Source organism: Xiphias gladius, chromosome 23 (assembly GCF_016859285.1).
Source record: "Xiphias gladius isolate SHS-SW01 ecotype Sanya breed wild chromosome 23, ASM1685928v1, whole genome shotgun sequence".
Classification (NCBI taxonomy): Eukaryota; Metazoa; Chordata; class Actinopteri; order Istiophoriformes; family Xiphiidae; genus Xiphias; species Xiphias gladius.
Window position 1 is genome coordinate 433,734 of NC_053422.1, and position 23,416 is coordinate 457,149.

Below are 23,416 nucleotides of genomic sequence, written 5' to 3' on the forward strand. Positions count from 1 at the left end.
CCAGGAGGAATCCCAACGGTTGTGTCTGGTCTCCAAACTACGTTTTGTCACGAAATCTCACGCAAGAAGTGACACGGGAAATCATGTGATGTGTCTGCAAGAAATGAGGGATCTAAGTTGTTTGCAAAAACAAGGAAGAAAAGAAAAGGATATCGGTGAGAGAACTGATTATCTTGTAGCCGTGCTTGTTAATGTTGTACATCTCCCTCGGGTTTCCCCTCAACCCATATCTTCTGCTCTCATTGGCTGTAGCTCATGGTCGCGCCCATTGCCAGTCGCAACCGGGTCACAACACTTTTCGCACTACCTGGTTTGGACTCTGCGACAGATCCAGATATTGAGCCTGCTTGATACTTTTTGGGCGTCCGTGACGCAGCAGCGATCCCCTTGGATCGCGTCTTTGAACAGTTCACAGACAGCGAAAACTGTGGGCAAGTGGAAAATCAGGGCTAACATCGCGTAGTGTGAACTTAGCATTGGGTGATCCAATCACAGGTGGACATGATACAGACTGGCTCTATTTCTTGTAATCTCTCTACATATAAGCCAGTTTATGAGATTTGTATGACTTCAGTACGTACGTCCACCCACGCAGAGGACGCCGTTTCAGTAGGCGGGCCTTCAATTCACGTTCACACCGCTAAGAGAAGGTGGCCATATGCGGCCCAGACCACCCCCGAATGCGGTCTGGGCGATCGGATCTTGGGTGCATTCACACCTGTACTTAGAGCGGTCCACCTGTGCTCGGATCACCCCAGACGCAGGTCTCCGCCAGGTCTGAACAGGGCCGGTGAGGTCTTTAGTCCAGCTACCAGGACCCGTATTGATCAGACCTGCAGTAACGACTCCACAGACGTGTCTAAAGAATCCGCCTCAGAGTAAAATTGAGTTTGAGCAATAAGACACATTTATCAGTGACCTCCTACTCACAGCCAACTCTCAATTGATCACATGATTGATCACGTCTGATCAGAGATTGAATAACCAATCAAAGATTAACCCTACGTCACGGTACAGGCTTTAAAAAAATCCTACTTTATCCAGTGGTTTTTTTCTGTAAGAACATGTAGAATTATCATTTTTAAAAAGTTCATGTTATTCGTGCAGAATCTTTAAATCTCCAAGAATAGTGAACAACAGTCTGATATATTCATGAGTTAGAAATAGATAAACGGGGATGAATTAACAGGAAATTGTCTGAAATGGAAACCAAACTCTGCTGCGAGACGTTCCGCCGCCGGTGGACGAGGTTCGTCACAGAAACCGGACAACGAGGAGAATTTAGCTCCACGCTGACGAGAGCAGACAGAGGAGACGGTCGGAGACCGTGAATCTCATCGGGGCCGGATTTACTCTGGTTTGTGTCCAGCTAATAAATGACAAATGTCTACTCTGAACCAGCTTCACAGACTCTGCAGCTCTCTGACATCTAACATTTTTGATGAATAGTTTTTGTTCTGAAGTTTGTGAGTAAAAGTGAAGAATTTTTACTTTAGTTTTTCCACTTCAGCCCAAACTTAGACTTCTAAGAGTTAAATAAATCCGGTTCCTGGTCTGTGAGGACATCATGACTTTGTACGTGTTGAACAATCTGGTTTAACGTAATCTGGTTTATGATCTGAGCAGTTTGATGCATCCCGCAGTTTTTCTTCTGGTTCCGCAGGATGTTTCAGTCCAGTTATTTGTCTTCTTGATATTTGTTTCTTCCCGTTTTTGTGGAGGTTTGAGCTGGACATCAACAGCTTTAAAATCAGTTAGTGTACAGTAAGGGTCTGGTTCTGGTCTGATCTGAGGCCAGCCTCCTGTCTGCTGTTTCCACCATGAACTGATCTTTGTGGGTGAGTTTTACCGTGTCAGGACTGAACAGAGAGAAGCAGGGGAGAGCAGGGTCAGATGAACCAAACACTTGACCTGGCAGCAAGAGATAACGTGTGTCACGTGACCAGAAATGTACAAAGAGCCTCTCGTTTCACCGACTATGGTAAAAGCAGACGCAACAAGCTCAAAGGTGAACCATCTACGAGTTGTTCAGAGGCTGCGCTGTCATTCTCTCTTCTTCCTTCTTCGGTATGTCTCCGCTTGTCCCGCGTTCTTATTTTTCTTCTTTTGTGCACATTCTCACAGGAATACTTGTGTCCCAGTTTTATGATACGCACACAAAACATACATCGAACGTGTCTCGACGTGTTTTGGCCTGAGTTGCGTTTCTAACTCGAACTCTGCTGCACCATTCTAACGTCACGGCCTCCACGCCGTCAGGTCACAGACGGAGACACATCCACCTGTTCGGCAGGGTCTGCTGATGCTCTCCATGCGTTAGAGTTCGAGCACCTGGAAGTCTTGTCACGTTTTAACCTTAAAGTCTGTTTATTGTATGATTTGTCGAACATGACCATTTAAATGCAGTGAAAAGAAAGCAGCAGGTCTGTGTGTGAGTCTGCAGCGTCTCCCAGTGGACAAATGACTTCATTACCGCCTGAATGTTAAGGAGAGAAAAGAAGACGAAGACTGCGAGGAGGAGAACAAACCCTCCTCACCTTCACTTAAGATTTTACTTGGCCTTCAGGTTAATGATCTCCTCCTCCTCAGGCCGGGATCTTCTCTACACTCAGCGATGGAAACGTTGATTGTCGGAGCCCGAACCTCAGATGCTTCCTGCCAGTCAGAATCTACTGAGGCAAAAATTCCTCGAGTGACTCTGAGGCGTTCTGTGTTTTTTTGTGAGTTCTGCAGCAGTTTGAACCTCAGAGCAACGACAAGGTCGAGCATCTCTCTCAGAAACGGACTCTGCTTTTATCAATAAAGTCGATATTTTCCTGTCACTGAAACTGTTTGTTTTTTCAACTCTGAGACTTTTGAAACCAGCTGATCCTTTTTTTGACTCATAACATGCAGAGACATTTTAAAGATCCTTTAAATCTCTACAGCTGCTTGAAACTGAAGCGGTTACGCTTCTTTTTTCAAAAACTTTTTTAACCGCCCAAAGCGCAGGACTCAAACTTCATTGGGCAGCATGAACGGGACGGGACACTCAGTGTCGGGGTTTTAGCAACGTGGGCAGAGTTTCTATTCTGCCGTTTAAAAAAATGACATGCTGAGAATTTTACAAACTGATTCTGATATTTTTACGTTCTGAGTACACGGAGGACAAATCTGCGGTGTTGCCTGTGTGAAACTTTACTTCTGCAAACACACAAAGAAGAGGCAGATCCAAAAGAACTACGACATCGCGGTGAGGACTGAAAGATTTATGTTCCTTTCGTGCAGAGAAGATAAACTTTGCAGAAATGTAATTTGATTTCACTCATGACCTCGGTGTTTTAAAATCTCCTGTCTCTGAACTGGGAAGTATTTCAGTCGTGTGTGGACTGTTTTTAGGAAGTAAAGAAACAGTCACACCTGATCACTACCAGACAAACGCCCCTTTAAAAGCTTCATAACAATCTACACACACAGCTTTAGTTTATGTCTCCTCTGTCGTCGAATTCACCCGTCCGAGCCTCTAAAGTAATGAAAGACTTCTCATGCTGAGTATCTGAACCGGCTTTAGGGACTTTTACAGTATCAAATCATAAACCAGCAGGAGACCAGACATTTCGTCTACCTGCAGCCCGTCCAATGAACACGGTCGATGCTCTTCAGCATTTATTCACGCACCAGACCGCATGGTGGCGCTATTGTTAAAAACGTCTGATTAAGTCAGTGGACCAGTGGAGACCGGGTATGATGTCCTCACTGTGAGAAGGATTTGAGGACGTTTTCATTATCCTCTGTGGGGCAGCTCGTCCGACGGAGGCTGCTCATCTCAAGCTGCAGGGTGAAAATGTCAGCAGGTACAAACAGTTAGAAATGAATATATGAAACTAAACAGCGAAAAGTAAAATGGCTCCAGCGAAGACGTCTGCGGGTCGATCGTGGACTGGTTTCTGTGCTCTGAACGGTCTGAACGGTGTGAATTTGCTGCAGTGAGAGCTCCTGCGGGCGGCCGCTCAGCTTGTTTTTCCTGCGGTGATAAGGAAAACCTTATGTGCAACTGCATCCTTCTTTAGTGGCTGAAAAATGCAGCTGGACTCCGGATCCTCTCTGTGCTGTATTGTCTCAGGCTCTTCCTGTTTCCTGTCTGCAGGGCTCTGATTGTTGTTCGGGCAGCGAGGAGGAAACTCCACCACTGTCCAGAACTCTTACTGCTCTCAGAGGACAGGACACAGTGTACGCCGAGGACTTCCTCACTACTGTAGCGAAGAACTCACTCTCATGTCCGCTGCAGTGTACGTATCAGTACAAAAGTGGAAACACGAGTCCTTTACAAGTCCAGGTCCTGCCGAACCTTCACCTGCTCCGTCGTTACAGGGCAGCCCGTGAAGCTCAGCAGCAGAAGAATCCAGGGACCGTCCCCGATCAGAAGGTCACTTCTCAAACCAACGCTATGCTCACTTTTGATGGGGGAAAAGGACGGAGCGTGAGTCGACTTTGCTGTCATTACAACAGAAGCGTCAGAAACTTTGTGAGCTCATGGCGTGAACAGGAAAGACACGACAACAGGCAACACGACACGCCACAGAGCCCAAAGTCCCACAAGACCATAGTTTTCCAATTTGTGTGCTAACAAATATTCATTAGGAAGAATGACTAATTATTATGTTCACTTCACTGCATATATATATATATATATATATATATATATTAAACCCCCCCCCCCCATGAGGGGCGGTGGTGTGTCTTCCTCAAGCTCGGGTCCTCTACCAGAGGCCTGGGAGTTTGAGGCTTCTGGCTTCTGCCCAGTATCTTAGCTGTTCCTAGGACTGCGCTCTTCTGGACAGAGACCTCGGATGTTGTACCCGGAATCTTCTGGAGCCATTCTCCCAGTTTGTGGGTCACAGCTCCCAGTGCTCCAATTACCACTGGCACCACTGCTGCCTTTACTCCCCACATCTTTTCTAGCTCCTCTTTCAGCCCTCGGTATTTTTCGATCTTCTCGTGTTCCGAGAAGATCGAAAACTACCGAGGGCTGAAAGAGGAGCTATATATGCATATATAGATATGCATATACCATCATTTTATTCCATTGCTGTTGGTTTTATTTTAATCTCAATGACTTTTGCCTTTGAATATTTATTTTTGCCTTGATCCTTGAGTCTTTATCATATTTATGATCCACTGCATCGTGACAGACTTGCTCTCATTAAAATACTTGAATGAACTTTGTTTCTCTCAGTCTGCTGTTGTCCAACTGTATTGTATCCTGTGTAGTTTTCTTTTCTCTGTCACAGTTTGTTGCATTGGCCAAAACGAATAAATGAAAATAAATGAGAACAATAACGCCTGTAAAATGGCTGGAGAGGCTTCTTCTTTCCACTTGGACGAGGTTGTGCGAACCTCCTGCTCTGCAGAGCAGAGCCGAACATCTCTAACGTGTTCAGGGGGGTTCTGGTGGAGGAGGCTGAAGGTTCTGACCAGAGTCCAAAGACTCTGCTGCTTTCATATCAGATGGAGATGGAGAGAAAAGTGAGAGGGAAAGACGGAAGGATCGGACTGGAGAACCAGTGACGGACGCGTTGTCAGGGATTAGAGAGGAAGTTACTGCGGCGTGTCCACTGGTCTGATGAGGATTACAGGGATTACAGAGGAAAACAGCTGCTCGGGGAGGGTCCGGGAAAACCAACTTCCAAACACCACCGATGGCTGAACCTGTGCCAATTATCCAATGAGGACAGAGGACATCAGGGCGGGGTCTTTATAGGAAACTGCACCTACAACACACACTTTTCAAAGTAAGAGTACACAGCAAACTGTTACATAAAGAGTAGAAAGGAGCACACACACAGTTTGGAGAGAATTTAAGTCCTCAGTGAAGGTCACAGCAGCTTCAATGGAGCTACTTTGATAAACAGTCAGTCAATGATGTGTTTGGGTTTTCACTTTGAATATATTGTTTATTATATATTATATATATTAGGTTAATATAGATTGTTTTCTCCTTCTTACTGATTATTAATTGGATTTCGTCCCATTCATTTTCTTTAAATTGTATTCATATTTGAATGTGCATTTATTAATTTATTTAGATCATTTATCGATAAAGTATTATTGCCTCTCGTCTTAATAACTATTTGTATATTTTATAATGTTATTATATTGTGGTATTATTTATATTACTGATTTGGTCGTGGCAGATTCTTATCGAGTTATGTACCGATTTATTTGGGGAGAAGTACCCTAACCGGATGCAGACTCAACACATTTATTTTGAAATGCGTGGCCGGAAGCCGCGGCAGTGGTGATTCAGTGAAACTTGACGTGACCGTCCAGCCCAGAGCGCAGTTTCTCCTCCCAGAGCTCCCAGTCTGACTGAGAGCGGCTCCGGACTCTACTGGCTTATTTCCCGGGACACAAACCTGCAGAGACCCCAGAGACCAGAACAGCGACCAGAAACCAGACCGGATCGGAGGTGAGGCACTTTAAATCTGTATTTTACCGAGACTGGGAGCAGACCTGCCCCCGTGAGTCCTGCCGTTCGTCCTCCGGGGTCCTCACAGTTCTGGCTCTCCGAGGCTTTTCTGCGCTGTTTAGCGTGAGAACCGGGGCAATGACGCAGAGAGGAAGTTTTGGCGCAAAGTGGAGCGCAGATGAGTCAAAGCGGGGGGGACATGACTCATTCCGACAGGGTCCCAGTACTGATCTGGGCTGGGTTTGCGGTGGTCTGCTTCTCTCAGCGGCTTCAGTCTGAGGCTCGGATGGTTGTCGGTTTGAATCCTCAGATGGAACCGGAGTCTCTGCTGCCGCGGTGCCGCTGAGCAAAGCACCCACACCAGTATGAGACTGGTCGTGGCGGTGAGCTCCCAGCGGGGTGGAGCTGGAGGATCTCTGCGGGTCCAGCCCTGGATCCAGACCTTGTCCCGGTGGAGACCGACTCGCTGAAAACTGAGTTCTTTGGCAGAAACACCAGTTAGAAGCCGCGAGACCTGAGAACCGCAGAGGATCCGCGTTCAGAGTAAACCGGGAAGCCTCAGTCGAGGGGGGGCAGTGGTGCTGACCAAAGGTTCGGTGGGTCGTTCACTGAACTCCTCAAATCCAGTCATTAGAAACAGTGCGAGAGTATTTGCATACACTTCCCGGCATGCATTGCGTAAAGGTTACAGTTCTCCAGACCCCCCCCCCCCCCCCCCCCACTGTGTGTGTTTTTATATGTGGTGTGTCTCAGAGGAGTCCGGGGGGTTTCGGTCCCTCTAATGTGAGACACCTGAGTTGTGATTGAATGGGACTCTGGCAGGACAAGAGACGCCGTCGTGAGGGACAACTGGACACAGAAACGTGATGAAACCAGAGGAAAACCAGGATTTGCCAGTGGATGCAGCTTTGAGTTGTTTTAACATCATAATGAAACGTTCTTCCATAAACTAATATGTTTCTCCGCTTGTAAGAAGTTGACAGTTGGACAAACTTGAAGCCTAAACTTAAAACAAGTTCTGCCAAACTCTTTTTGTCTTTGATCAACTGTTTTTTTCCAGCGCTCGGTATCTGCGGCTCCTGCTGCGTGCTTTTATTTTCTGATCTTCCTTCTTTTCCTCTCATCGTCAGCTGAATCTGTTTGAGCTGAAACCCTTAGAGGTCGAGTTGTAGATTTATTTTGGAGGTTTCATGAATGCGACGGACGCGACAATGAGCTGCAGCCCAAACGCGCCTGACATCACTCTGCATTCTTGTTTTCCAGTGTTGATTTCATGCATCATCACGTGTGCAAAATCAGATTCACAAGAAAACTGCTGATCATCCCGCTGACATGGAATAAAACAAACAATAGGAAAAACTGAGCAGTGGCTTTTAGCAGCGCTACGTCATACACATTTAGAAAATCCACTTGTGTAAAATGTAATAGAATCACACCCAAATAACGTGCAGGATGTTTCATACGTTTTATTTTTCATATTTCTTTATTTTTTCAATAAGACACTTACAACCACTCAGATACCAAATGGGGTCAGAAGATTTAACTCGTCAGTGTCGTTGTACTGATTGACCCGTAGTGTTGAACTGGCAGAGTGAGGAGTATCCTCTGTTACACTGTGTCTTATTTTACAGTATGTCGTGGAAATCATTAGTTGACTGACACAAAATAAATCTGCAACTACTTTGATAGTCGATCGACCAATCAGGTGACGTTATCAAAGGTGAACTTCCTCCATCGTCTGCTGTCAGTTTCTCTCGTGGTTCAGATGTTTGGTTTTCCGTCGCCTCGGACTCTTGGGACTGAGATGGACATTTCTCACCGTTTAGAGACTGAGAAACTTTTCATCATCATTTGACAGGAATGTCTGGTACTTCATCATTTTGATGACGACTCCTGTAAAGATCTGATCATAGACCAGCTCAGCTCAGCTCAGTGACCGCCTCCACCCACTCAATCTGTCAGAGGCCCCTCCCGACCTCCCTCCGTGCAGTGTGTCGTTTCAAAGTTTCCACTGACTTCGCTGCACACTGGAACTAGGCTTTGTTTACGTGGATCGGTGTGGCGATCGAAACGAACCAAACTTTATTAGCGATAAGCATCATGTGACCACAACATTCCTCAACGGTGAAGGTCTTATAATTGGCTTTTGACACAGGCCTCCGACAACACATTTCATTTTGAAGTCAACTGTATTTAAACAGAAATCATCGCAAGATTAGGGAACAGCTACAACCAACAGACACACATTGTGAAGCTGGGGCTTTTGGGGCCCCTTGGGGTCTGGGGTCTGGGGCAGTAGCTTGCTTTTATAAATCAGTTCATCTCAGTCAACAGACCCTGAAAATCTCTGACTGTGTGAAATAAGTTACAGTTCCTATGGTCAGACATGACACAGTCCTGATGCTGTCTGTGGTCTAGACTTGAATCGGGTCCAGACCTGACACTGTCCTGGTGCCGTCTGTGGTCTAGACCTGAATCGGGTCCAGACCTGACACAGTCCCGGTGCTGTGGTTCACACCTGATACTGCAGCGAGACGGTCTGCAGTGAGACAGTGGGACAGTGAGACAGTCTGCACTGAGGCAGTGAGACGGTCTGCAGTGAGACAGCAAGACAGTCTGCAGTCAGGCATTGGGGCAGGTTTGCAGCGAGACAGCGAGACATTCTGCACTGAGGCAGTGAGACAGGTTTGCAGCGAGACAGCGAGACAGTCTGCACTGAGGCAGTGGGACAGGTTTGCAGTGAGACAGCGAGACGGGCTGCAGTCAGGCAGTGGGGCAGGTTTGCAGTGAGAGACAGTGAGACAGTCTGCACTGAGGCAGTGAGACGGTTTGCAGTGAGACAGTGAGACAGTCTGCACTGAGGCAGTGAGACGGTCTGCAGTGAGACAGCGAGACAGTCTGCACTGAGGCAGTGGGACAGGTTTGCAATGAGACAACGAGACGGTCGGCAGTCAGGCAGTGGGGCAGGTTTGCAGTGAGACAGCGAGACGGTCTGCACTGAGGCAGTGAGACGGTCTGCAGTGAGACAGCGAGACAGTCTGCACTGAGGCAGTGGGACAGGTTTGCAGTGAGACAGCGAGACGGTCTGCAGTCAGGCAGTGAGACGGTTTGCAGTGAGACAGTGAGACAGTCTGCACTGAGGCAGTGAGACGGTCTGCAGTGAGACAGCGAGACAGTCTGCACTGAGGCAGTGGGACAGGTTTGCAATGAGACAACGAGACGGTCGGCAGTCAGGCAGTGGGGCAGGTTTGCAGACACAGCGCAGGCGGTCTGCACTGAGGCAGTGAGACGGTCTGCAGTGAGACAGCGAGACAGTCTGCACTGAGGCAGTGAGACAGCGAGACGGTCTGCACTGAGGCAGTGGGACAGGTTTGCAGTGAGACAGCGAGACGGTCTGCACTGAGGCAGTGAGACGGTTTGCAGTGAGACAGTGAGACAGTCTGCACTGAGGCAGTGAGACGGTCTGCAGTGAGACAGCAAGACAGTCTGCAGTCAGGCATTGGGGCAGGTTTGCAATGAGACAACGAGAGGGTCTGCAGTCAGGCAGTGGGGCAGGTTTGCAGTGAGACAGCGAGACGGTCTGCACTGAGGCAGTGGGACAGGTTTGCAATGAGACAACGAGAGGGTCTGCAGTCAGGCAGTGGGGCAGGTTTGCAGTGAGACAGCGAGACGGTCTGCACTGAGGCAGTGGGTCGGCGCGAGACGTTAATGAGGGCGGGAAACTGGGTGTTCACGTACAACACAAACATCCTGTTAAGAGGAAACTCAGCTTCCTGTTTCAGCTGAAGCTTCAGAATAAACCAGACCTCAGTCTCTGCGGCAGAACCCTGATTGATGCCCAGTGTGATGTCATTGTGATGTCGCTGTGATGTCACTCAGCAGGAGCAGTCCGTCACAGGTGCCGCAGAGCTTCAGATGACGTCACTTCTCTGACATTCGGGTTGTGGTTCGTGGAATAAGTCGGGGTGTGGTACCGCGTAGGGTCGGGTGCCCGACCTTTACCGCAGAGTCCGTGTGGGTGGATCCGCGAGCCACTCGTGACGTCCGACCATTTCTGTAACTTTCCGAGACAGACGGTCTGACATCACAGACACCTCGTGCTGTGATTGGTCAGCTGTGTGCAGTTGAGGAAGTAGGCGGGGTTTGAACTTCTGAGCTCGTTTTTAATTCGTCACTCACACCGTTTCTTATTAATGTGGATTCATTTAGCAGCTGCCAGGATCTCCGGCTTGTGGTCCAACAACAGCCGAACACAGACCTGAACTCGATCTTTATTTACAATTTTAGTTACTGACATGACGAAAGGGAAACTCGATGAGGTTTCGACAGGGGATTCAGAAGGATTCAGATTTGACAAGTGGATTTGATGCTGGATTTGGATTAGATAAAATGCTTCAGAACCTCGACTCTGGTCAGGACCAGAGCCGTGATCGTCGGAGTAGGAAGAAAGGAATGGAGAGAAACGGGTCACATTTCGTTGCTCCGTGTGGCACAGTTTTGTTTAGTGTTGCACTGTTCTGCTTTTTACCAGTTTCTACTCAGCGCTTATTTGGATTATCTGTTAATTTTCCAACTAATTTTTCAAGTAAAAATGACAAAAACTCACAAGGTTTTCTGTTTTCCTCTGTTTTTTAAAAGATTGTTCCGTTTTAGATTGTTGGTCGAATAAAACAAGCTAATATCTAAACCTAAACACAGCACGGACCATTCTACAGGCACAATGATTCAATCAGAGAAAATAATTGCCAGATTAATCAATAATGAAAATAATCGTTTGTTTGCAGCTGAACAAAGAAAAGCTGCAGATGTTCACATTTGGGAAACTGGAACCAGCAACTGTTTGGCATTTCTGTATCAAAGGTGATTCGAACGGCTGATCAGTTATCAGAAGAGCAGCAGGTCGATTTTCAGTCTGAGCATTTAACCCCGGGGCTCCTTGTCTGATGATTCAAATCTTTCGCCCTGCAGTTTACCTGTGCAGGTGATGGCCTGTGAGCAGCTCCACAGCAGGTCTGGGATTCAGTGCTTTGCTCAGAGGCACTGAGGGCCGCTGGTGCGTTCAGGGACGCTCAGTCCCAGCTGATGAGCTGAAAGGTTTTGTTTCTGGTGGAGGTTCAGCTGAGTCGAATCAGGAGCGTTTCCATCTGACTTTGTCGTGTGTTCGGGTGAAAGTTGATTCTTTCGGCTTCGTGTTTTTAGAAAAAGGTTTCACATCCTTTGCAGGAACAACATCCCAGTCAGCTGATTACAACGGTACTTACATCACACACACACACACTCACAGGGCGGACATTAAGTGGAAGGTCGGTGGTTCGATGCCCGGATCCTCCAGTTCGCATGTCGAAGTGTTCTTGGGCAAAATAACGAACCACAAAAGAGCCCTGACGGTTGGGCCACCAGTACGTGTGAGTGTGTATGTGAATGGCTGAGTGTGACCTGTGGTGTAAAGTGCTCTGAGTGGTCGATAAGTACAGAAAAGCGCTATGGAAGGGCAGTCCATATCTTTGTGATCTTAAGGACTGAGGACATTTTGTTTGGTACTCACACTTTCAGGCTGTCTGATGGTTCAGACCTGGTTTTAGGGTTCAGGTTAGGGTTTGGGCTAGGGGCTGGGGAATGCATCACGCCAATGAGTTTCCTCACAAAGATAGAAGCACAAGTTTGTGTATGTGTGTGACCCCTTGTTCTCCTGAACAGTAACAGGAAGTTGGACCAACATGTCTTCCTCTTCAGAAACTCCCCGAGATGAAGTTCTGTGACGTAATCAGCGTCCGCTCGGCGCTTACTGTTGAAGAGAGTCCTTCCTCCACTGATCTGAGATCAGCTGTGTAATTGCATAAAGGACCATGCTGCAGAATTTACCTCATGAAGCTGACCTCTCGTCAGTGGAGCAGCAGCCGGCTGATGTCCTGAAGTTCACGTCCTCGTCTCGAACCGAAGTAAAAACTCGTCTCTGTCGTGTCTTGGCTCAGATGTTTTAAGGAGGTTGAAAGGGACGCTTGTTAGACGGCGGGAAAACCTCCCAGCGTCACACTTTACCAACCGGCTGCGCTGATTACACCACTGAAAGAGCTTTAAAGGGACACGTCACCTAAAAACGGTCATTACTCTGCTGTGTACTCACACACACACACACACACACACACACACACACCTAAAGTGTGCAGCTCAGTTTTTTGCTGGGTAGTCTTGACGAAATTCAAAGGAAACTTTAGCAATACTTCAGAAAGTGTCTGGTAACATCCTACAAGTCACCAAAACACGTCAGTAACTGACAGATTCACATCAGTTCTCAACCTGGTCGTTACACCAACAGCAGCGGATTTCTGGTGACGCAAGCTGCTGGTTGGTCGGTTGTACAGTACCTGTCACTGCCTCTTAATAATAATAATACTGTGCACTACTATTCTGGTTATCTGTTGCACATGTGAACATCATATCCTGGTTTTGAGAAATCTGGCTATGCTACCTGGAGTACTCAGACTGTAGACTGCTAACAACCTGTTCCAGGTTTCTGATCATTATCTGTCGGTACAGGACCTCATGTCTCAGATGGTGTGGATAGGACTCAGACGTTGAGCTATTCGAGCACATGTAAACACAGACTGTGAAATTTTTGGATCTGAGCAGCAGCAGATGTGAAGATGTTTACGTCAGTCCCAGTTGTTTGTTTCTTTCAGTCCCATAAAAAACATCATGATTTTAATTTTCACTCTCCCTTAATTACACACTGCACAGAGTGAACATTTGTCTGTGTGTGTGTGTGTGTGTGTGTGTGTGGGCTCACAGTATCTCACATAGTTACCGTAATGTCTGCAGCCTGTAGATGATGATAAATCCGATCCATTACACCAGCTCATGGGGCACGTGCCACACAACAATGTTTGTAGTCAGGGGTCACCAACAAAGTGGTCTAGAGCAAAACTGGCAGCAAGTTGGACCCACACACTCACACACACACACAATAGCAAAGACACTATCAACATGCCAAAGAGGCAGGCAGATGTGTTACTACCATACAGCATCTAGACCAATGGAAAGGATCCTGTAGAATATGGATTGATATGATGATGAATATGATGGCATACATCTTTAAGTGCAGTCTCCTTTCTAACTCACCTCTGTTAGTAGGTCCTGCCTGCTCACTGTGCTCCTGACCTCCACCTGCCTGCTCACTGTCATTCTGATCACCCTCTGCTTCCTTAATGCAACAGCAGACAAATGTAAAACTCACCACCCCCCACACTATCCCGCTCAGTATTAAACCTGCATGACAACCACAGAAAATACAGGCTGCATTACCATCTCGAAGTCCTAATTCGTACAAGTTTCAGCTTACTTTTTTTTAGCACCAAAAAAGTGCCGGGTATTTGTTCTCCTCTTACTCATGTTGACTCTGTGAATGAAACATTTGAACTACTACAATTACTCAGCCTTCAACAGACATGGATTTTAGTATGGTTCAATTACCCAAGCAGGTAAAAAAATTCCTGAACTCCTAAGTGAAAAGCAAAGGAGGTGATTATTATAAAAGCACACATCAAAAAGGCAAAAGACTAAAACACCAAAAGCAAAACAAAAGACTATTAAAATGAAATAATAAACTCTATACTCATGTCAAGACGTATCTATACAACAACTAGTCCTCCATAGTCCTCAGTCCTCCTGACTGAGCACCACTGTTAGCTAACATTAGATAATATATAGCATTTTATATCAGTAATGAAATACCAAGCCAACTTGGTAAATGAAAGCTATCAGCTAGCTAACACTGGTTAGCTACTGTTAGGTAAGGCAAAATTTAGCTTTAGCTAGCTAACATTAGTTAGCAAATCTGTAACTTAAGGCAAACATTAGAAACTAGCTAACATTGGCGTTCAGCCGTAGACACTTGACACAGTCTAATTCAGAAACTCTTAAGGTGAAAGTGTAAAGTGTATTACACAAGTTGGATACAATAGCTAGCGATGTCCACTAACCTACAGTATCTCTGTCGGCTTTGAGCAACACACGGGCCCAAAGACTTTAATGTGGACGTGAGCCACTGAAATGATGAGGCAGGCAGATGTTCAACTAATGCAGGGTTAGGAAATGGTATGGTCCACTTTAGGGGTGTTTGAAAACGTATTACAAGATTCTTCCAGGCATGAATAAGGAAAATATATATATAGTAATATTCACATCTACAGGCATGAAGGATATATAAAGGCTTCCACCCCTCCAAACTATTGTTTTTACCTCTGCTGGGGGAGGGTCCAAGTCCCCCCAGTCCCCTGCGTAATTTGAACCCCGTGTGGTTCGTTCATGTGCTGCTGTAATGCTCTGGACATCCTATACTTGAATAGTGGACAAACACGAGTCATCATGTGACTCTGAGCTGCTGCTTCTTTACAAAGCTGCTGTTCAGCCACTGACTGCAAAGTTTTTGGAAGTCTGAGATTCCTACAGCACATGAATGCACCACAGAAACAAGAAGCCTCCTTCCTGTTCAGCGTCTTCTCAGACCGGGGACAGACGCCGTATGATAAAGTGGATCTGATGTCCTCTTGGCTCACACCTTCATATCCACCATTTCCAGTGTGTGCTCACTGTTACCCAGAGTTCCCAGCGTTCCCAGTGAGTCTCAGTGTGTGGTTCCAGTCACAGCTCTGGAACAATCAACCTTCTGTTTGTCACAATAGAGGCTTACTGTTATTATACTGCCTCGCTCGCCCACCCCCTCCCCTCTTTTATCTGTCCTTCTCTTCTTTCCGTCTTCTCTCTCCTCCCTCTCCTTCTGCCCTGCCTTCCTTCTCTGTCTCTCTGCCATCCTTTCCTCTCTCCCTCCTCAGTGGAGGTGAAGAATGAAGGTCAGGCCTTTTCCTCTCTTCCTTCCTCTCTCCTCCCACTCTGTCTCTCTGGTTGCTCGGTCTCAGGAGTCTCTCATGGTCAGACTCACTAACTGAGGGCTTTGCTTGAGGGGAGTCGTTGCTTTGATTGACAGGCCTCTTAGCCTATCACTGGCGCAGGCCCAGGCCCAGGCCAAAGCCCAGGCCAAAGCCCAGGCCCAGGCCAAAGCCCAGGCCAAAGCCCAGGCCAAAGCCCAGGCCAAAGCCCAGGCCCAGGCCCAGGCCAAAGCCCAGGCCCAGGCCCCCAGGCCAAAGCCCAGGCCCATGCCCAGGCCAAAGCCCAGGCCCATGCCCAGGCCAAAGCCCAGGCCAAAGCCCAGGCCCAGGCCCAGGCCCAGGCCAAAGCCCAGGCCAAAGCCCAGGCCCAGGCCCAGGCCCAGGCCCAGGCCAAAGCCCAGGCCAAAGCCCAGGCCCAGGCCAAAGCCCAGGCCCAGGCCAAAGCCCAGGCCAAAGCCCAGGCCCAGGCCAAAGCCCAGGCCCAGGCCCAGGCCCAGGCCCAGGCCCAGGCCCAGGCCCAGGCCCAGGCCAAAGCCCAGGCCAAAGCCCAGGCCACCCAGGCCAAAGCCCAGGCCAAAGCCCAGGCCAAAGCCCAGGCCAAAGCCCAGGCCCAGGCCAAAGCCCAGGCCAAAGCCCAGGCCCAGGCCAAAGCCCAGGCCAAAGCCCAGGCCAAAGCCCAGGCCCAGGCCCAGGCCAAAGCCCAGGCCCAGGCCCAGGCCAGCCCAGGCCCAGGCCAAAGCCCAGGCCCAGGCCAAAGCCCAGGCCAAAGCCCAGGCCCAGGCCCAGGCCCAGGCCCAGGCCCAGGCCCAGGCCAAAGCCCAGGCCCAGGCCCAGGCCCAGGCCAAAGCCCAGGCCAAAGCCCAGGCCCAGGCCAAAGCCCAGGCCCAGGCCCAGGCCAAAGCCCAGGCCCAGGCCCAGGCCAAAGCCCAGGCCCAGGCCAAAGCCCAGGCCCAGGCCAAAGCCCAGGCCCAGGTCCAGGCCCAGGCTCCGTCCTGCTTTCTCCAAACGATAACCCCCCGTTTCCGCAGCCGAAGACGCTGAGCTCCATTTGTCTCTGTTACACCACAGCGAGGGCGGGAAACTTGATGAAATGAGGCAGCGGCTTGGATGGCGAGTCTCTGTGAGCAGTTGGTGGAGATGCTGGTGACACTTGTTGCTGAATCATTAAACTAGAGGAAGATAAACTTGAGCCACTGTTTGACAGAGTGAATGCACCAGTGCTGCTTTTCTTCATATTAAAGGAACAGCTCAGAATTTTGGAAACAGTCCTATTCTCTCTCTTATGTCCCTCGCTCAGAGAGTGAGTGAGATTTTTCGACGGGTATCGAATCCTGTCTGTGTGTTCAGTCTGGATGTGGTTATGTTAGCTTAGCTTAGCATAAAGACTGGAGGCAGGGGAAACCCCCCAGCCGGGCTGTGTTCAAACAACTCTAAAGCTCACTGACTCACATGTGGTCTTGGTCTTTTTTCACCTTTACACAGACGACAAAGTCAAAAAGTCTGTGGTTTTTGGGGAGGGGGGTCCCATGCTGGGACTTTGTGCTGACAATCCTCAATGTGCAGTCACCGGTGGCTCCACTGAGACATCACCGCTCAGTGGTTTGTCACCTGCAGCTCGTTTTCATTCTCAGTTCATCTGGAGATGAAGTTCTCAACTGATCAACTAATCATTTGAAATGTAAAAAAAGTAGTAAAAACATCCGTCACAGCTCCCCAGAGCCCAAAGTGAGGTCTTTAAACTGCTCATTTTGTTCGACCAGCAGTTCAAAACTGAAACATGTTTCGTGTACCGTCATATGCGATGAAAGCAGAGCATACTTTGAATCTGAAACCATTACTCACTCATCATAATAGTCTGTGATTCATTTTCTTTCGACTGACTAATCAGTTAACGGGCTAATCTTTGCAGCTCTAATCATCTCTTTTGAAAGGCCCCTTTTTAGGACGAGGTGAGATATAACTGAGTGTACACAGATCCCTGCGTAGACGTCCAGACTGAGCTGACCTGTGGTCGTGTCGACTGCACGTGCATTTCTTCTTCTTGATAGATTTTGAGTTCCGGTGTGTGGACAGAACTGTGCGCGAGGGCTGGGGCTGCAGGAGTCTCGCTGCTCGGATCAGAACAAGGCTTTTTAAACTGTTCCCCTGGAGACTTTTCTTTGGGTTTTGCTCTCAGCCTTTACGGAACAGAGAGAGTCACGGAAGTCCTTCATTCATTCCCAGACAGTCTGAGTCGTAACCAGATTGTTTCTGTGAAGCTGATGCGAAAATGAAATCGGAGTTTTCACATCTGTATTTAAGTTCAGAGACGAACTGAATGCTGTCAAGAAAGTGGAAGTTTGTAGATTCTCAGGCTTCAGTTTCTTCAAGAGCAGCTTCAGTTCCCACCGAGTCACTGACCCTGCGGATAAAAACCCCGAGAAACAGAACGATTAAAATAATCACAAATATCAGAGAACTGGACAATAACCGGTCAGAAGCTGGGATTTAGAAACAGAGGAGGGGAGGGAAGGCAGAGTCGAAACGATGGAAAGTATGCAGAGATGATGGTGATGAAGATGATGATGGTGAGGGAGTTGACAGAGGAAGAAGAGGGATGGATGGAGGGATGAGAGGAGGAAAGGGTGTGTTTGGTGTTTGGGGAGAAGTGGGAAGGGCAGAGGAAAAACTGGGTGCGCTCGGAATGAAGACTGTTCAGCTTTTGTTGAACTAAAATGTTTTTAATCTCTTTGCGCTCCATAAAATCTCATGTTCAGCTGGAACGAAGCACATTTTCTACAGAACCACAGAAATGACTCCGAGAACTTCAACCTCTTCTCATTTATACCAGTGTTTCACTAATATGTAGGGAAATTGTCATCATTTTTAGTTTTTTTTTCATCTTCAAACAGGGCTCCCAACATCTAATTCTGTTAAAAGGAAATCTTCCTTCAAGTCCTACAGAATATGTTTCAATCACTTCATTATTATTTATCATTATTATTTTATATACACATGCTTTTTTAGAGCCATAACCTATATTTTGTTGACAAAAAGTGGTTTGGGGTTTTTTGTTCTCTTCTCCCTGCTCGTTTCTTTTTATTTTTACTTCTAGGTTGAACTTGTGCAGATAAATAAAAGTAAAACCCACTGAGTGTCTGAGGAGAATTAAACATCTTCCAGCTGATTGTGATGGGTCAAAACCTCGGTCAGCCCTGATCCTGGACCCGTATCTTTGCTTGGAAAAATGGAAAAGGTGTTAATAAATGTTTAACTCATGATGGACCGATGGACGTCCTGAAGAAGGCTGAGGCTGTGCCGGGTGTGTGTGTGTTTCCTCTGCAGAAGTTTAAAGTACAGCTGTATCCTGTGTTTTGTTCTGCTGCAGATCTACAGAGCTGATTACGACCGCAGGACAGAGATAAGGGGTGGGCGGGGTCAGAGCTGTGTTCGGGGGAGGACGAGACGGAGGGGAGAAGAGAAAAAATAACCAGTCTCCTCCTAAATACTGCAAGTCTTCATTCTACTAATGACCTTCTCTGCATATTGGAGGAGTTTCAGACCGCAGAGGTCCCACCTGATGCTGGTTCACTGACACACTGGGGTTCTGGTTCAGATGGTTTTGGCTCAGTGTTCTGAAAGGTAAACGGGCTGCATGTCAGCGGAGACCATGATGCCGACCGGGGCTCCGAGTTTGTGCTCACCGAGGCCGAGACACTAATGCGCGTAACGTGACCGAACGCGGGCGTGACTCAATTCCCTCGTGCGGTGAATTGAGTTGGTCGGATGTGGAGGTGAATCTGTTGGTAACACATCTTCCCACAGACTTTATAATGGTGTCACTCAGAGACCGAACACGGTCTGAGCTGGCTGCAGTGTTTTAGAAGTGGAAGTAGGATGGGAGTGTCTGTATCCTCTGGTCTGTTTCTGTCCTGCTGCTTTTCCTCGGCTCCGTCTTTATCTGCAGCCTTCACCGACTTCCTGCCGCCCTTAAAGCCTGCACTTCATTCTCTAACCTTTCTTCCTCCTCTCTGGCCTTTTGCTCTTTTCCTCCCAGATTAGACTTTTCTCTGCAGACCCCTGGTCTCTCTCGCTCCACCTTTTCCAAGTTGCTCCTCTTTACACTCACTGTAGCTGCTCAGTTTGTTGTTTGTTTTTCTGCCGCTTCATCTTGAGATGCAGGCTCCTCCAAAGCTCTGCCTGTGTTGTTAATGTCTTAGGTCTTTAAAAACCAAAGTGAACAGAAACCGCCCAGAGAGACGAGTCAGACAGTCTCTGTACGAGGAATCGGACGCTCAGAAAAGCTTCAGGGACTCGGGACTGAAGCCGAGGATAATGATGTGTTCATTTCCTGCTCAGACAAATGATTTGAAGTTATATGTTGACTCATCTTCATCCTGTGAACCAGCTCTGACTAAGATGGGTGACCAACACTTGTTTTCAGTTTCAGAGCAGAGTTCCTCAGTGATGAGAATATGTCCTCTGTGTCTTTGAACTACCTTTTTGGCTTTTGACCCCTGACAAGGACCAGTTCAACCAGAGTCATTTTTTTCTTTATTTTATTATCTCAGGCCTGAAAAGGTTGAACTTTCCAGTAATTCACTGGAAAAATTTAAAAAAAGAATAAAGAGATGTTTGAGCAGCAGAAATAGGATTTTTCTCTCCTGTTAATAATCTCGTAAACCTTCAGGTTTACCTTGTGACTCGTCGTGGGGGGCCTGACCTGTACATGAGGGGCCACTGCATCAGAGTGACTGGATAACTTGGTAAAAATCCCGTGTCCATTGTGTCAAACTGTCCTCCTGTCTGTCCACTCAGTCCGATGGACGCTCTGACAGATCGGACCGCGACGGAAGGAACTTTTCAGAAAACTTTGGTAAATCTGGATGAATCTGTTTAGAGCGTCTTTACTGTCAGATAAAATTTAAAATTCATCATTTTTATTTAGTTTCCTTCTTCAGTATCATCATGAAGCCAGACTGGATCTCATGACCTCATCTTTGTGCCTTTGTGATGTTGGACTGTCCACTGTTATAAACCCTTGTGTAATTCAACCCTTTGTAATGTTTGTATTTTAAATAGTTTCTATGTGTGTGAATGAATCGTCTGTGTGGCCTTTGTTTGCAAACTCACATGCCTTGAATTGTCCCTGAAGGGATGAATAAAGTAGTTTGAATTGAGAGATTTCAGGGGAAAAAAACCCTGCAGTCGACTGCTGCTCATTTTAAACCAGATGGATATGAAGCGAAGCCTGATTCTGCAGCTGCTTGACGTATTAACCTGCTCAGAAACTGATCTCGGTGGATACTTCAGGAAAAAGAGAAGGTTTCCAGAATGACCACCATGTTTATTCAACTACAAAAGCCCGGTGCTCTGAGACACGTACCGTGTGTCCTCAACGTCCCCAGGTTGATTGGGCAGAGACCTTGGCTTCATGTCTTACCTGCCGTACCCTCCTTCCTTCTCCGTGTTTCCTGTCTGTATCTCTACTGAAAACTATTCGGTACAGTGTGTTAGTCGGGTGCAGGGAGGGTTTGTGTCGATGCCTCAGTTACAGGGGGCAGTTGTTGAAGGCTGAGCAACTAGTTGTGTTTTTTCAGAATTCAGGGACTAAAATGGTCTTAAACAGACAGATTCAGTGTGTAAAATCTTTAAAAGTGCAGTTGTGTGAGGCGTGACCAAGTGAACTGTCCTCATACAACGTCTCAGGCATTAACTAACCAACGGGCATCGACACGTCTCTAAAAGTGTCTGAGTACAGGTGGAAGAATGTTTGCGGCGCTCTGTCTGTCGTCATGCAGTTAAATAAATCCTGTGGGATGCTGATGCCAATCACGTTGGCTCATCTCAGATCCGAACAGTAGCTGGTTTTACTGGTTTTATGTGAAGCAGCTGAAGTCTGGAGGAGGAAAAATGTCGACAGGAGGAAGCTGCTGTGACTCACTTCGTCCTCAGCCTTTGTCTTCATGCTGGACGCTGCTGACCTCTGTGTGTGTGTGTGTGTGTGTGTGTGTGTGTGTGTGTGTCTGTGACCGGCAGTTATTTTTACTCTGCGGTTTACACTCAGTGTCAGTTTGGTGTCAGTCAGTGTCTTTTCTTCTTCTCGTTTCTTTATTTGTGTTTTTCATCTTTTCTTTCTCTGTATCACTTCTTCGTCTCCTCCTGCTGTCGTTGCTTTAACTGATCAGCTGACTGACTGTACTTATTGTCTCATACTGTATTAATAAGATAAATCATCGTTTTAACCTTCCCTTCGCACAGACAGAACCTCAGCAGTGATTCACATGATGCAACGTAATGTCATCGGTCTGGATTAGGGTTCAATAACTAAAAGATAAATAATAATTTATTCATTGATTTATGTCAGATTTAATCAGAGATGCCTTATCATGTTTTCAAGGGGATTCTCAAACATAAAAACATGAAAATAAGCAAACATTTAAACAAACATAAAAAACAATTAACATAACGTCAACAACAACACGCACACACACACACACAAAGGCTCTAACTAACAATCCGTAACCACACACACAAAACATCTCTGACACCAAGTGTCATCTGCACAAAACTAAGAGGACAAAAAAATAAGTGAATAAAAAGATAAACATTTCATAAACATAAAAATTAATAACATAAATATAAAAATAATAAAATAAATTCCCACCAAAATGTGCTCCCGTTCCAGGAGAAACTCCCTGAGGAACGCTGGAGTGTTTTTGTACTGAAGAGTAAGACTCAGAAACACCTTCTCCAAACTCATTAACCACATCATGAATTCATTTCATGCAGTGATATAACCGGATCAACCTTTCAGCTGCAGCTGCCGCTTCCAGCTTTCAGTTCGGCTGCGCAGTGAATTATTTGACAGAATCTGTAGATGAACACAAGATGATCAGCGAAGACGGTTTGATGAAAAACAACAGCTTCAACTTGATTTGTCTCAACAGGAAGTCGCGCAAAAATCAGATGTATCCATAAAACACAGGAAATCTGGACACACACGCGCACGCACACACACACACTACTGCACAAGGTCACTCACACACCCACAGTTATTTCTTTGAAAGCCCTCCACCCATCAGCTTGGGGCAACATGCCTTGCCTCAGCTGCAGGCACTCCCTGTATCCTGTTTGTGTGTGTGTGTGTGTGTGTGTGTGTGTGTGTGTGTGTGTGTGTGTGTTCATTGGATCCGAAAACCGAGGGCCCGAGTTGTGGGACTTGATGCTGGACCTCACACCGTCAAAGGGCTATTTGAGGGTCAAGACCTGGTTTTAGGGCTCAGGTTAGAATCAGGTTTAGGTTTGGGTTTGGGTGAGGGGGGAATGTTTTATGTCAATGACGAGTCCACTCACGGTGAGAAGGAGAGCAGGGGAACATTTAATCAAAACATTTAAAGACTTAAAAATAGAAACTACATGTTCCAAATAATAAACATCAGTTTAATAAGTAAAAATCAAATAATAAAAAAAGGAATAATAATAATCATATTGAAAAAAATAAATATAACGACAGAGAATATAACACAGGTGAACTATACAATCACTTTAAATAAAATTCAGCAGTCAGCCACATAATATGTGGAGTATGTATGTACAGTTATTTTCTAGATTGACAGAAAAAGTATATAAATGCAGTAAAGATCAGGTGTGTGAGCCAATGGGAGGAGAGCTCGGAGGGTTGGAGCTTCCTTTACCTTCAGTTCAGAGGGATTTTCTTCCCCGGACTCAACTTGTTGAAAGAACAAAATAATCGGTTTATAATCTTCCTTCAAAAGATGATGTGTGTGCGTGTGTGTGTTTAGCAGATACTCTGTGTCACTGTGTCGTGATTTTTCTTTTTGTGACAACCCCGTTTGTTCGAAGTTTTCTAAAAAAAAAACCTGACTTGACACTCGTCTCTTGTGTTAGAAACACTCTTGTCACATGACTGTGTGTGTGGTGTGTGTGTCCTCTTTCATTAAATAGCCGGTGGTGTTTCCAGACCGAGCCTCTCTGTCTGTTTCACTGGTGGTGTTCATGCCCCCCCCCCAGTACTGTCTGTACAGAGGTCAAGGGTCATCCTGCTGCAGATGCTGAGGAACAATCCTGTGGCTGTGTCCAC

At 46.8% G+C, this 23,416-nt stretch overlaps 1 protein-coding gene across 3 annotated transcripts in view; it reads left to right on the forward strand.

Annotated features, from left to right (window-relative positions):
- The first annotated feature begins 6,291 nt into the window (after nucleotides 1–6,291).
- arap3 (ArfGAP with RhoGAP domain, ankyrin repeat and PH domain 3) overlaps nucleotides 6,292–23,416 on the forward strand; it is a 49,747-nt gene continuing 32,622 nt past the window's right edge. For 2 of the 3 annotated variants that reach the window (XM_040119309.1, XM_040119311.1), the window contains exon 1: nucleotides 6,292–6,448. The gene's annotated coding sequence lies outside the window, so the exon portion shown is untranslated. Of the gene's footprint in view, nucleotides 6,449–18,851; nucleotides 18,955–23,416 lie in introns of those variants that run through there. The other variant, XM_040119310.1, reaches the window with a different exon arrangement.